The sequence below is a fragment of the Giraffa tippelskirchi genome, chromosome 12 (genome assembly GCF_054371585.1).
Source record: "Giraffa tippelskirchi isolate mGirTip1 chromosome 12, T2T-mGirTip1v1.2.pri, whole genome shotgun sequence".
Lineage (NCBI taxonomy): Eukaryota > Metazoa > Chordata > Mammalia > Artiodactyla > Giraffidae > Giraffa > Giraffa tippelskirchi.
Genome location: NC_137286.1, coordinates 111,134,067 through 111,146,249, shown reverse-complemented (window position 1 = coordinate 111,146,249; position 12,183 = coordinate 111,134,067).

The following is a 12,183-nucleotide window of genomic DNA, read 5'->3' as shown; positions in this document are numbered from 1 at the left end:
AAGTCGCTTCAGTCGTGTCCGACTCTGTGCGACCCGATAGACGGCAGCCCTGGGCTCTGCCGTCCCTGGGATTCTCCAGGCAAGAATACTGGAGTGGGTTGCCATTTCCTTCTCCAGTGAATGAAAGGGAAAAGTGAAAGTGAAGTCTCTCAGTCGTGTCCGACTCTTAGCGACCCCATGGACTGTAGCCTACCAGGCTCCTACGTCCACGGGATTTTTCCAGGCAAGAGTACTGGAGTGATTTAGGAGACTAAGTACCTGAAATTCCCCATAAAATATGCCAGAAGTCCCATAATGATTAATGATACCAAAATTGATACAAAATATGATACAAAATAGACAAATAGAATTAATTTGATTATGTTAATTTAATCTTATGATTTACTATATACCTTATAGGTAGATCTTTGTTTACAAAATTAACTAGAAAAAAAGAGAATAAGCAAAACAAAAAAGAAAAAAATAATATAAGGTGAGGAGAAAAGGTTAGGAACTGAGCAGACAGGGCAAAGAATTAAACTAGCATGTAAGAGAACTTTCATCATCAAGTAGCCCAAACCAGACCATATCATCAAGAGAAATGAACCCTTCCAATAGTAAGCTTCTTAGAGAGATATGCCTTAGAGGCTTTTGTACAGTGTACAGTGAGTTAAAAATCAATCACATTCTCTCAGTAAGAGACATTTCTCTTTTTCCTGCTGTACTAGCTCCTCTAGATGAAGACTGACCATAAATTACAATCTGTTCAGTAGAGACAGTCTGAAGGGGTGGGACAGAGAGGTGTTTTTCAGGTATATCATTTCCAATCAGCTGACTTAATAGAAGGATGCATCCTGGAAAATTTGGCAACAACAAGATCAAACTTATTTCTCGTGAACTCAGATATCAGCTGCATCAGCAGACTTTCAAGAGTACTTGGATGGCAGAGAAATCAAATTTGACATCATTAGCAAGAAACTGAATAGCATATAGTCTATATTTCACATTAAAAGAAGATCTATGTGGTCTAAAATCCATAAAATGGATCACAGAGCTAATGCTTTATTTTGAACTCCTGACCCAGCCCCCTCCCCCCCAAAAAAATCCTGGTTTTTATTATTACATTAATCAAGATTGTGGTACTTCTGCAGAAATTTAGCTTCAAACAGGTTTATTTGTAGGACCAATAATAAAAGTGGTAGTATTAATAATAATAATAAAGCACTCTATTTGGTGTTTAGTTTACTGTTCAATCAATTATGTTCTCAAATGAAGCTTCACATCTTTCACCATGAATTGGAAATTCACTTACATTACTGGGAAGCTATATTGAGTTACAGAGTTTATTAGAGGTTTTTCTAAACCCTGGGTTAAATACTCTTTAACATTCAGCCAATCAAAACACCTAACTGAGTCAAGCGGATCTAAAAAAAAAAAACAACAAAAAAAAACCCTTTTCTGAATTCTTTAGCTGTTGAGTTTTCCTTATTCTCTTTTCCATCTAATTTAGATTTCAAGTTAATTATAAATACTTAAATCTGTGCTTTCCTTTCCTTCTTTTACATTCTCTTGTATAATTTCAACTTCTTTCCCTGTGTTGAGACATGCAGCTTGAAAAACACATTCAAAGTTTTTCAACACTGCCTGGTGATATTACCACATTTCTTCACTAATTCTAGTTTTCATCCCTCCTCAATGATACTCAACTTAGCACCTTTGCTCAGTACTTTCCTTCCCCCATGATTGCTTCCCCATTTCTAGTTTATTATTTTTTTTTCTCATAATTCCTTATAAAACAGAAATCTTCTATCAGGACTTTCCTGTCTTGCTCTGTGTGTTCAAACTTGTCATTTGATAAAATGAAGACCATATCCTCCATATTTGCTCTGGATCCCTTCTCTTCTCATCACAATGCTACCTCTTCACTTATCTTCCCAGCTTCATCATTACATGCCAGTTCTTCGCTTAATGTATCCATCTACAAAGAAAATGGAAGCTCTGCTGGAGACTTCACATTTTTTATCCAGGCAAATGCCAAGGAGTTTCTGAAACTCCTGGCTCGCATGCTACTTTTCCTCACTATTTTTCAAACTGACATTTCTCTGATTGGATCTCTGGCCTTTGACTGACTTTAGTTCTGCTTCTCTAGCTGTAGGAATCTGTCTCAGACTGAATGGCCCCCTGTGGTTGGTTGAGTTTTGTTAGGTCTCTGGATAGTTTATTTTCTGTTAGAAAAAATAAACATTTTTGCCATGGATTCTTTCCACATTTGTCCTTCAACAAATAGGCTTCATTGTAAAACTTTCTTAGGTCAAAAACATAATGTATCATGCTCTCCCAGATTTTTTTTTTTTTTTTTTTTTTAATAAATTTCTGTTTATTTCTCTCCTCAGTGTTTGCCTCTGGGCCATGGATCTCATTCTCATTGGTACAGCCTGGCTAAGTCCAGAATTACTGTAAAACCTGAATCCTTAAAATGACCTTCAAATTGAAAACAGTTTCAGGAACAATCCCCATTTTCTCTAATTACAAAATAGAATTTCCAGATTGCTTAAATCTAAAGCAGTATTAATGCGAGATCTCATAATAAAGGCTTTCAGTTCTAATTTTTTTCAAAATTATATATTTATACTCTTTACTATGTGATGTACTAATAGAAGAATGTAAAACTCACATAGTTCCCCATACATTTCTCTTTTTAACTAATTATAAAATAAATGGAAACTCATTACAGTAATACCATAGACACATATAAATTACAGAATAAAAAGTTTCCTTATCTAATTACATTTTAAAGTCATCTGCTAAAAAAAATGTTAAAGTTATAACTAACAGCATGATACTCATATTTATAAAACTGTTTAGATTTTGGTGTATATATTTTAAAATTAGAAGTTTTCTTACCATTATGCTATAACATAATTTAACAAAGCATTGATCATTAAAGATTAAAATGACTGCTCCCTTTGGTTTCACAAAAGGCAAAATATTCATGATGAAATGAGATAACTTGCATTGGCCTTTCCAGTCCAGTCATTCCATTCTTCTTTGAAGAAGGATGACTCTCTGGGAACGTACATTTCAGGGTGGAATGTGTTATAATTTTTAAGTATCAGATCAGCTAGCCAAAGAGATATTTTTGAAGTGTCAGTCTGGATAATGTCATATCCTGTCCATGTGGCCAGTCAAATCATTGGTTTATTGCTTATTTTAAATTTTCAAATTACATGTTAGATAAAGTGAAAGGATTCATAAAATAGATCCAACCAATAAACCAATCTGGGCACCATGCAATAGTTTCCAAATTTTCTAGTTTCCTGACGTGGAATTTTGCTTTGAAAAAGCTTAATTTCTTTGGGGGCAGCAAATGTTTTATATTCTTTCGTTGTTGCTGTTTAGCCCCTAAGTTGTGTCTGACTCTTTTGAGATCCCATGGACTGTAGCCTGCCAGGCTCCTCTGTCTATTGGATTTTCCAGGCAAGAATACTGGAATGGGCTGTCATTTTCTTCTCCAGGGGATATTCCTGACCTATGTCACAATCCTAAAACTCTATAGATTGATTATTTTATTTTTTTTCAGTCAAATTAAAATGCTCCTATAGACGTTGGGTTGTAGGGAAATTTCACACTTGTGTTTAGTATTTATATGTGCAAATTCAATTAATGCTAATTATGTTTTTAAGGTATGTCTCCATACATTCTGTTTTTATTACCAAGCATTTAATGAAAACTTCAAGAAAATATTTGTTTTTAACTACTTCAACCACCAAAAATGTGAACAAAATGAACACAAATTTTGATGTGCAATACATCAAAGTGAAATAAATTCATTAAATATAGCAATTTAGACACAATTATTTTGCATATAGTCTAAGCTTTTTGGATGCTAAAGTTAATTTTACAATAAAACAACAAACCTACTGCTGATATCAGTTTCTTGGCTGATCCATTTATTCTGGAATTGATGAGGTGGTACATTATGACCGTGGTAAGTACTCCTCAGTGCATAAGTGTGCTCATTAAAACAAATGATAACTCCATTAAAAAAAAAACAACACTATTTGGGGCCATATATGTGAGATTTTACAGAGACATAATAGTTCTCTTCATAGTATGAATGGAAAGAAAATGCACTCATCCTTTGAAAGCTTAAACTCCTGTGTAAAAGTATGAGTAAGATTAATTCAAATGGTAGATAGTCTACCCAAGGTTGTCTTTTGTCTTTCCTTTTATGGAAAAGTCTATATCTTGGTGTGAGGGAAATCAAACTGAGACTTGGGGAGCACAAAGAAGTTGATTCTAGGTCTGAAGGTGTTGAAAGCTGACATTTTTTTCCATTAGATTTTAATCACTTTATTTAAGTCCTATACCACTCCTCAAGAAGTAATACAATATCCTTAGTTAAACAATAAAATCTTTTTTTTTTTTAGAATTCTAAAATAGTCAATGATCTAATAGTGAAAAGAAAAAAAATTGTAGGTTGCAAGAAAGTCATGGAAACATATTTGAATGTTTGAGCAAATGGTATCTAAATTGAAATGAATAGATATTTGCCAAATGATGTTTTAAATCATTGTTAAATAAACAATAAACTGAGTTTAAAAGGTTTATACAAACAACAGTAGAAATGGTACATCTGCCCAATTCCTTTCTTAATAAGATTCTGTGGGAAAAGAGATAAATATATGGTAAATACACAATTTGTAACTGGAACTGTATATATCAGATGTTTGAGAGAAATTTTAACACATTACTGGCCATTTCTTGAATTGTCCCCTCATTCTTTTTCTTTAGTCAGAGTACATGACCTGTAGTCTCACACTATTACACAAAACTGACGTGGATTTCAAAGTGCGTATAATTCAATACAATAATATTAGGTGACTTTAGAAATAGTTTTTTAAATTATGTCCCATTATTAGCTTTCAAAATTAACTGAGGCAACTTATTCGAGATTTTTGAACTTTACCTACAGCCATCATATGTACTCTACTTTTTAATAGAAAGAATAACTGCTACCTAGTTCCCAGAATCTCTGGGATATAGTTCCCATCTATATGTCTTCTATAGGTTGCATAATAAATTTATTTTCAAATAGTGTTTAAAAAGATTGAAGAAGACAATTTAGATGATGCTAATAAAATTCATGTAAGCCAGAAAGAAAAACACCAATACAGTATACTAATGCATATATATGGAATTTGAAAGATGGTAACAATAACCCTATATGTGAGACAGAATAAGAGACACAGATGCATAGAACAGTCTTATGGACTCTGAGGGAGAAGGTGAGGGTGGGACGTTCTGGGACAATAGCATTGAAACATGTATATTATCATATGTGAAACAGAACACCATTCCATGTTCGATGCATGAGACAAATGCTCAGGGCTGGGGCAATGGGATGACCCAGAGGGATGGGATGGGGAAGGAGGTGGGAGGGGGGTCCAGGAAGGGGAACACATGTAAACCCATGGCTGATTCATGTCAATGTATGGCAGAAATTACTACAATATTGTAAAGTAATTAGCCCCCAACTAAAATAAATAAATTTATAAAAAAAAAAAATTCATGTAACGCTTCATGAATGGGCAGTGTCCTTTTGTAGAATAGCAACATGGGGCAGAAGACATGAAGACTTACATGATAATGGATATAAAGAGAGATAAATAGAAAATACTTGATTGTCTGGGGACACATGATCAGCTTGGGGTGAGAAGGAACTAGGAAATGCATATAGGACCCAGAGTAGGCTCAGGGTTTTGGGACTGGCTGACTGAATGAAGATATTGCATTTCTGGTCAAGAGAAATATGTACAGGGACAAAAAGTTATCTAAGCTTCAAATTGCTGATGTGGCACTCTGAACAGGAGCTGCATTTTGGGCCAAGAAATTTATTTCAACAATAAATAGCTCTAAGTTACAGTACTATTTGAAATGTGAAATATAATAGCTGTGACTTTGGACAATATTTGTAAAATTTGGCGTATATATCATACCATGTTAAAAAATTATAATTTTTATTTTATATATATAAACCATTAACTAATTATCTGTGGGCAATGAGTTAATGGAACAAATTAGCTATTTGGAATGAGTACAATATATATGTAATATAGAGCTGACTCCTGAACAACATAGGCTTAAATCGTGCAGGTCTGATTAAATGTGGATTTTTTTTTTCCAGTAAATACGATAGTACAATACAATCCTAAACTGGTTGAGTCCATGGATGCAGAACTATTGATACAAAGCACAGACTGTAGTTACACATGAATTTTTGACTGTGTAAGTATCGATGCCCATAACCACTTTCTGTTCAAGGGTCAAGTATAGAAGTATGTTTATTTTTGTCCTTAATATTTTCCAAAACGAGTACATGCACACATACACACACACAAACATTGCTATTTGTTTGAGAAATATAATTAAAACCAAAACCTCCTTCCAACTCAAGAAACACCTCTGCAAAGGTAGTAGAGAAAGTGAACAATTTTATTATTGAATAAGCATTAAACCAGAATGTTCAGTATATCACAGCCAATACCCTAAAAGATTGCACAGATGAAAATAAATCTCATCCTTTTATATGTAGGCAAGCAGATACAGCTCGTAATATACATATTCTCAGGGTAAACAATAACTAACCTTTAAGGACTTGAACTTGACAGCCACCATTTGTCATATATAGTTCATTCTAAATTCCTCTGTTAATTGTGTGACCACTGTGACTTTTTTCAACATTTCCCACTCTGTCATTCTAACTTATGAAATATATGTGAAGGGGGCTCTAAAAAGTACATTAGTTGTTAAGTAAAACACAAAAAAGTTTCTACAAATTCTAACTAGTTGTTTCTAATTTTTCATGACTTTATCTAAGTTTACAACTCATGATAAGACAACCATGAAAGGACATTAAGTATCTAGCAAATTTTGATATCATAGGGTATAAACCTCTATCTTGAGGGCTAAAACACATCCATTGTGCTAGATTTTAATTACATTGAAGTTGAAGCGAAGTTGCTCAGTTTTGTCTGACTCTTTTCAATGACATGGACTTTAGCCTACCAGGTTCCTTCATCCATGGAATTTTCCAGGCAAGAGTACTGGAGTGGGTTGCCATTTCCTTTCTCCAATGGATCTTCCCAACCCAGGGATCGAATCCAGGTTTCCCACATTGCAGGTAGACGCTTATACCTCAGTATCTGCTTCCTTTTAATTTTTCAAGCTCCATAAACTCCTCTTGTACTATACAATAACATTGCAACTAACACAAATATCAGAAAAATATTTCCTATGATATGCCATTATGTCTATGAGGGTAAGTCTGTTACTCTGATTCTAAATCTCAGGGAAGTAAAATGCAAAGTATCGTGATCAAGCTCAAGGATTGCCAGTTACATAGGGCTAAGTTGCTTTAGGTGTGTCTGACTCTTTGCAGCCCTTTGGACTGTAGCCTTCCAGGTTCCTCTGTCTATGGGATTCTCTAGGCAAGAATACTGGAGAGGGTTGCTATTTCCTTCTCCAGGGGATCTTCCTGACTCAGGGATCGAAACCTCACCTCCAGTGTCATCTACAGTTCAGGTCAATTGCTCAGTTGTGTCTGACTCTTTGCGACCCCATGGACTGCAGCACGCCAGGTTTCCATGTCCATCATCAACTCCCAGAGCTTGTTCAAACTCATATCCATTGAATCCGTGATGCCATCCAACCATCTCATCCTCTGTCATCCCCTTCTCCTCCCACCTTCAATCTTTCCCAGCATCAGGGTCTTTTCTAATGAGTCAGTTCTTCACATCAGGTGGCCAAATTATTGGAGCTTCAGCTTCAGCATCAGTCCCTCCAATGAATATTCAGGACTGACTGGTCTGATCTCCTTGCAGTTTAAGGGGCTCTAAAGAGTGTTCTCCAACATCACAGTTCAAAACTATCAGTTGTTCAGCACTCAGCTTTCTTTATGGTCCAACTCTCACATCCATACATGACTACTGGAAAAACCATAGCTTTGACTAGATGGACTTTTGTTGGCAAAGTAATGTCTCTGCTTTTTAATACCCTGTCTAGGTTTGCCATAGCTTTTCTTCCAAGGACCAAGTGTCTTTTAATTTCATAGTTGCAGTTGCCATCTGTAGTGATTTTGGAGCCCAAGAAAATAAAGTCTGTCACTGTTTCCTTTGTTTCCCTATCTATTTGCCATGGAGAGATGGGACTGGATGCCATGATCTTAGTCTATTGAATGTTGAATTTTAAGCCAGCTTTTTCACTCTCCTCTTTCACTTTCATCAAGAGGCTCTTCAGTTCCTCTTTGCTTTCTGCCATAAGGGTGGTGCCATCTGCATATATCTGAGGTTATTGATATTTCTCCTGGCAATCTTGATTCCAGCTTTTGCTTCATCCAACCCAGAATTTCACATGGTGTACTCTGAATATAGTTAAATAGTAGGGTGACAATATATAGCTTTGACATACTCCTTTTCCATTTTGGAACCAGTCCATTATTCCATGTCTGGTTCTAATGTTGTTTCTTGACTTGAGTACAGATTTCTCAGCAGGAATGCCTATCCTATATTGGCAGGCAAATTCTTTACCACTGAGCCATCTGGGAAGTCTCAACTAGTTACATGGCTGATTCTACAAATTGATTTCAAGTCCAGCATTCTTCATTAAGAATTAAATGTAACTCATTAAATTCAATGCATTGTAACATAACCATAAATTTATCAAAACCAATAACTCAAAATTATCCCTGCATTAGTAGCATTACTTCTAGGACAATGACATTTTACATTTCATGTAATATAATGCCACTTGATAGACAAGCCATAGTATGGCACTATCTAGTATAGTGTGGTTTTTAGAGATATCACCCATTATATTTTATCAGATATCTGATGAGCTTTTAGGAATATCATATTTGCATTACGTTTTCTTCCTTTTTCTTTCTTTTTTTCTATTTAATAATTAAAGCTAGCAAGTGTAAGTGTTTAGTGAAAGTGTTATACACATTATCAATCTCCATGCCTTCCTCATTGAAGACTAAGGTCTAAATGCGTTGATCCCTGCAGTACAAAATTAATTGAAACAAAATGAGAGCAAGTTATAGCAAACTGCTGCTGAAGATCAAAGTCCAGCAGGACAATATTGATTGGTTCTCCATAACTTCACAATGTACAACAAAAATGTGAAAATTATGCACGAACTTACTTGTAACCACAGTTGTGAAAGTATACATGTATTTTTATGTCAGAATGTGCCAATCATGTAAAATATACCATTTTCTTTTTTACAGGCAGTTTTCTTTTTTTAATTTTAAAAATATCTCATGAAACCCATTATATCCTTCATGTTTCCCTAGAAATAAAGAGGTCTATGTTGGAGGTTATTGAAAGATGATCTTTAAGTCTTTTCTGCTTCAATAAGAGATTCTATAGTTTCAAGCTTTTGCTTTGGAATGTGCCATTTTTATCTTCTTGTCTAAAGGCCCTTTTCTACTAAACCCCAGCTAAAACACTAAATAAAATAAAGCCAGGACGAGACAGAGAGAGGAGGGACTAGCTTAGGGACTTATTTGATACCCTTTTTCCCCTCAAATTTGCACGAGACGACAAAGTTACATACATTTCCTTGTGTTATAATAGCAATCCACTTTTTTTTCCACACCGAAGTAAAACAATAGGCAGCAATGACTTATTAACAGATAACATACAATAGAGAAATGTAAACGGAATGCCAAAAAGGGGAGTAAAATTGCCTAGGACAATGAACAAAGTGATTAGGTAATGTGCTAAGTTGCTTCAGTCACGTCCTTCTCTTTGTGACCCTATGGACTATAGCCCACCAGGCTCCTCTGTCCATGGGATTCTCCAGGTAAGAATACTGGAGTGGGTTGTCATTTCCTTCTTCAGGGGATCTTCTGGACCCAGGGATCAAAACTCTATCTCTAAAGTGGCCTGTCTTGCAGGTTCTTTACCACTAGCGCCACCTGGGAAAGCCATTAAGATCATGAATTTTTATAACTCATAAAACTACACTTACGAATTTTTTGCTTAGATTACAATGCATGAGTTTATTTGTAATATGTAGTTAAGTTTGATTTTTGTTTTGTTTTAGGTATTACTTTGTAGCATAGAGCAAAATGGAGATTCAGAGTGCCTAGAAGGAAAAAAGGTCAGAGGACAATGATTTTGAAGGATGCTATATATCATATATGCTCAGGGAAGAGTTTGTGTTAGCTGATACCTTAAGCTCCTTCCAAACTTGTGATTATGATTCTGAAATGAGAAGAACATAAAACAGTCAAGTTGGGCTTTGATTTAAGAAGATCCAGACTTTATTCTTAACTACAGAAATTTCTATTATCCTGTACTCAAGTCACTATAATATCTAAAATAAAACTGAGAGTTGTTTGCTTAGTCACTCAGTCCTGACTGACTCTTTGTGATCCCATGGTTGTAATCTGCCAGGCTCTTCTGTCTATGGGGACTCTCCAGGCATGAATACTGGAGTGGGTTGCTATGCCCTCCTCTAGGGAATCTTCCCAACCCGGGGATTGAACCCAGCTTTTGAGCATTTCAGGTAGATTCTTTACTGTTTGAGTCACCAGGGAACACCAAAGTTTTAGGTAATAGAGCAACAAATACACAGACTAAAGGGAAAATGGAAAAATCAATGTATTAGTATTTGTTCAACATAGATTGAACAAGGAATATGAAGTAAGAGAAAGTTTGGCGTTGAGGATGAACAAGTAATAAATTAAATAGTATAAAAAAAACTTGAATAAAATGCCAAAGAGTTCTGAATTTATTCTGTAATCAACTGGTAACCTTTGTGGCTAAGCATCACATGGTCATGACCAAGTTTATTTCTTAGAGCATAAAGCAAACCTTCTGTCATCAAATACGTAAATGAGCCACTGGGTTAAATAAAATTAAATGGAATATTTTAATACATAACTTCATGGTGTCATTAATATCTTGACATTCATTATCGATGTCACAGAGGGAAATTTATTATGCAGTGTTTTCCAAATTCATTTGGTCATGAACTTCTCCATTCTCTTTAAAAATCACTGTTATCAAGAATTAGTGTTTTCTAGTTTATAAGAGAAAATTAGTTGTTGCTGTAATATAGGAATAGATTGAATAAAAGCATAACTGGCATCCAAAAAATGAGGAGTCTGTTTCAGTAATCCAATTGAGAGATTTTAAAAGAATGAACTTAGATATTGGGAAAGCATTGGATTTGAAAGGTAGTAAGGATGTGGAATTTAAAGGAACACAGTAATCTCTAAAAAGAATTGGCCTAGGTTACTTGAAATACCTTCCCAGTTAATTTGATAACCCCTCTTCAAACTGCCAGGAATCACTCTTTAAGGCCTGATGCAACATTATAGGTAGCAGGTTGTGATCCTGCCTTGTTATCTCTTGGCCCACCTTGAGATAAAAAGAAACAGTCAATAATCCAGTCACATTTGGACATATTGACATCATCGTCTACATCTAGAAAAAGAAAAGTCTTATTCTCATTCTGTCACCCATCTCTGATTTCCAGTTGCAGTTTCTTATCTGAGATGTTTAATTCTTTCCTTTATCTTTCGGGCGAAAACAGTTTGGCTTTAACCTTGGAAACCCATCCAGTTTACCATAATATAGTGCCGTAAACATAGAACTACTGTAGCCAAAAACAAATAGTAACAAAGAGGGCATTAATTATGCACAGTATGCTGGAGCTTTAAACAACTTAGTCATGCTGGGTTTTCTGTCAAAAGGAATTTTTTTGGGGGGTATGATGTTTTAATATTAAATGATGTCTTACATTTTATCACAGATTATAGTAAAGTGCTTTGAGTTGGTGAGTTGCTGACCTAAAAGAAATGTGACAACATTTTAGTAAATCAAAGAAACCATAGGCAGGATGAGTAAGAATAAATTGTGAAATTGTGATCCCCACTGAAATTCACACTTTTGATTTTCCTACTTGTCAGACATGGCATTGCTAAGATACAGAAAAATGAGGGAAGCAAAAAGATACTTTTCATGCCAATAAATATTTAGAAACCTGTTTGGAGGTTAATGCATTTTCATTACTACTTAAAATCTCAAACATGGTATGTTTTTTAAAAAGTAATTAAGATTCTAAAAAGATGAAAACAAGTGCCCAAATTTCTAAAGTGAAAACAAAACAAACAAAATGGGACATTTTGTA